This window comes from Magnolia sinica, chromosome 8 (assembly GCF_029962835.1).
Source record: "Magnolia sinica isolate HGM2019 chromosome 8, MsV1, whole genome shotgun sequence".
Taxonomy (NCBI): domain Eukaryota; kingdom Viridiplantae; phylum Streptophyta; class Magnoliopsida; order Magnoliales; family Magnoliaceae; genus Magnolia; species Magnolia sinica.
In genome coordinates, this window is record NC_080580.1 from 36,255,310 (window position 1) to 36,259,306 (window position 3,997).

At 37.7% G+C, this 3,997-nt stretch overlaps 1 non-coding gene across 1 annotated transcript; it reads left to right on the top strand.

The window, feature by feature from the left end:
- The first annotated feature begins 974 nt into the window (after positions 1–974).
- LOC131254604 (small nucleolar RNA R71) lies at positions 975–1,081 on the top strand. The gene has a single exon (XR_009175723.1). It is a non-coding gene; the product is annotated as a small nucleolar RNA R71 (small nucleolar RNA).
- The last annotated feature ends 2,916 nt before the right edge of the window (positions 1,082–3,997 follow it).

The following is a 3,997-nucleotide window of genomic DNA, read 5'->3' on the forward strand; positions in this document are numbered from 1 at the left end:
ATGTCCTGAGAGTTAGAGAGAGGTTTTAGTGCAACTAACCACTGGGGAATGGAGCAATTAGCTTGCCTTGAAGTTTCAGTTCTAATTCTTATGGAGCAGTGCTAGGTCTATCATCATTGTCCTCTTCTGAGTCCTTAGGCTTTTCAACCCTAACCGGAATAGTTTTGTCAATGGTCGTCCCACTCCTTAGAGTGGTGATAGGTTTAGCTTGCTCTATCTGATTTGAAGAGCTGGGATCACTTATCTCATATTGCGGTTTAGGATTGGGGAGAGGTTGAGCGAGAAGTATCCCCTTTCCCCCAATTGTTAAGTGCGACTCTATCCTTTGAATAGATGACACAAGCGTTCCCAATGCTAATCTGATATCCTAGTTGAGTAGCTCTTAGTCTCAAATATGTTTTTGAACTGGATCCTCTTAAGGTTTCCCTTGATTTGGAATTTGATTAAAGAAACCTTGAGGGGTAGCAGATTATCCATTCCTCCAACTGAAGTTTGGATGATTTCTCCAACTAGGATTGTACGTATTGGAGGTAGGTCCATTGAAAGGTCTTTAGTAACTGGTCACAGCATTAGATTGCTCATTTGACACCTCTTGAAAGGTAGGTATCGTTGGACAATTTTCAGTTGTGTAAATGTTGCAAGCAGAAATACTGCAAATAGTTTCCTTAACCTTATCTTTCTTTAGTTCCATGGCCTCGAATTTCCTTATAAGATTAGACACTTTAGCATTGATATCATCATCCTCTTTTAGAAGGTATAATCTGCTCCTCTCCTTTGATTGAGTGGATCTAGAAGTGGTGCTTGATTTTGGGGAGGTGTCCCATGATTTTGTGTTTTCAGCAAGTCTGTCCAAGTAGTCCCACACATCATCGACGTTTTTATTCATTAATTCTTCATTACACATTGTCTCGACCAATTAGCGCATGGAAGATGTCAGACCATCATAGAAAAAGTGTGTAATGCGCCACGTTTCAAAACCGTGTTGTGGGCATGAACTGACAAGATCCTTGACCTGCTCCCAACATTGGAAGAATGTTTCATCCTCCTTTTGGGAAAAGTTCATGGTTAACTTTCTGAGGGTGTTCATTTTATGATGTGAAAAAAATTTCTTTATGAACTCCCCTATCATGTCATTCCATGTGCCAATAGATCGGGGACGTAATGAATGCAACCACATCTTAGCTTTCTCCTTCAAAGAAAAGGGAAAGAGTTTTAGTCTGACTATGTCCTCAGACACGTTAGGAAAGTATAAAGTAGTTATAATCTCGTTAAACTCTTTTAAGCGTAAATATGGACTTTTAAATTCAAGTCAATGGAATTTTGGAAGGAGTTGGATCGCCCCTAGCTTAATATCCATATGTCCCATATTTTTTGAAAAAACCATGCATGAGGGCATGCTCACCCCCACCGGTTGTAAATAGTCTTGCAAAGTATGAGGCCGGGGTACTTGATGCACCTCATTCTCATCCTGAACTTCCTCAACCCAAGGTTGAGGTTGTCTTCCTGGTTGATTGACCAGTCAATTGGTAGCCATCACTTCAATTGACTCTAATCTCGAGTGGTGTCTAATCCTGTGATGGATATATAACCCCTCAACCAATCCTCTTTCACTCATAAGACGTTGAGTATTATCACGGACCCACTTGGGCATGAAACACTCTCAACCCTCAATTTCAGACTCTAACCTAAACCTAAAAGAAAGAAGGAAAATAGAGATCTACAAATATAAAGAGAGAGGGAATTAGAAAGAAGTTACCAAATTAGAATTTCCTAAATTAAGATCCTCCAAAACAAAACAAAACATGTTAGTTTCTAAAAACAGAAATTCTAAAATTAGAAAGTTTCTAAAAACCAAAAATAGAAAGATGAGTTAGTTTTTAAAAACAAATTAGGAAAGTAAACTAGTTTCTAAAAAGGAAAGTTTCTTAAAATAAATAAATAAATAATTTTAAAAATACAAAAAAGAAAGTTTCTAAAAATAGAAAATAGAAAATTTCTAAACCCAGAAATAGAAAGCTAACTTAGTTTCTAAAATAAAAAACAGAAAACTCCTAATCTTAACTTAATTCCAAAACTAGCTAATCTTAGAAAAATGCAACCATTAGGTCCCCGGCAACGACGCCAAAAACTTGTTCGCATCCCCAAGTGTAAGGTCGCGATGTAGTAATAACTCAATGAGACCGAGGTCGAATCCATAGGCACTGAACTTGTGTGTATTCTGAATTTAACTAGAATCAAAACTAGGAGAATTGAAATCTAGAATAAGAGGAATAATTGTGAATAAGGTAAAACTATCAATTAAAAGGGACTAGGGTGCCAAGGATCCACTTTTAGGTTCTCAGGATGCTACCTTGCTTGATTCAAGGACACAACTGGAATCAGAATCCTATCATATCCAATTGATAAGAAGAGATTTGTCAGATCTTTGAACTTCCCATGGATCTAATCATCAATGGATGAGAGTTGTGAGGATTTAAAAGTGATTCCATCACCTAACCATGCCCAGAAGACAAGGTAAGCAACAAGATTTACCAATCCCACAACCAATCATAAGAGAATTGTGAAGGTTATGAAGGATTCCAATATCCTACCATGCCCAAGGGACAATGGTGAAGAACAGGATTTCCTCATTTCACAATCTCAATTCTGGAAAAGAAGATATTTCATGCTATCGCAGATCTATTGTAATTTGTCACAACAAACAATTAAAAACTAAAAATATTCCTTAACAATCAAATTAGAATCCAAGAGGGTTCAACAAAACATGAATCAAACCCAAGCAAACATCTCAATCATGCTACAAGCTTCACCTCTTAGCCCTAGCTAAGAGGTTTAGCCAACCATAGACATAATTGAACTAAAATCTCTTAAGAAAAGTATAAAAACAACTAAGGAAGAGGAGGAAAAACTCTTAACGACAGATCCTCCATGCTTTTTCTCCACTCCTTAAACCCTAGAAGATGGCTAGGGATGCCTTGGGGACTTCTATTTATAGTTGTGCATCACCTCCTTTCACACTGAGTTGAAAAATTTTGGAAACCGCCTCAAATTTACGCAGTCCGCGCAACATCTGCATAACCCTTGACTGGTCGAGGATAGCCTTCGACTGGTCAAGGGTAACCATCGACTGGTTGAGGATGATAAGAATTTAAAGGATTTTGTCGCTAGAGTTCGAGTCGAGGAATCTTCAACTAGTCAAGGGACTAGTCGAAGGAAGCAGATTTTTAGGGTTCTTATTCTTCACTTCAAGTTTTCAATGCTATTTATTCCTCACTTGGTTTTCTTGGATCTTTGGCATGTGAATTCTTCATTTTTGGTCTTCTAGGATCCATCCTTTGCTTGGTGATTCTTGAGCATTAAATCCATGCTTTTAGCATCCTTTTCAATCCAAGCTCTTAAATTCACCTTGCAACACAAACATAATTGAAATAGAACATTAAGCATTATCATGTTCATAAAACCAAGTAATAAATGGGGGATAATATGTAATATTTGACCCTCAACACATACTAAGCCCATTGTGGGTATAAGCACTTAAATTCTTATCATACTTGGATGCTCATTCCTTGCTATGTCCAATGTTATCATCAACTACAGGAATGGGGTCATGAATTTGTCTTTTGGGAATATGACGTTGGAACTCAATATCTTTTTCAACAAAAGCAGACAAGTTAAGGATGATGACGAGACCTAAGACATTAATATGATAGACTCTTTCTTGGAAGATAGAGCTCTGATGACCTTATCCTCTGACCCGCTAGAGATGTGCTCGGCACACTCCCCCAAATTGGATGATGGCACAACTAAGGAGATAGATGCTATGCTTGATGCTACACTAGTATTTGAAGTTAATCGGTGGAAGCCATAATTTAAAGAATTACCCCAAACTGATGTAGTGCCTCTACCGTCTAGCCTCAAAGCACTAAAGTTTGACGTAAAACCTTTGCCCACTGATTTTAAATATGTCTATTTAGGTCAAGATGAGACATATCTAGTG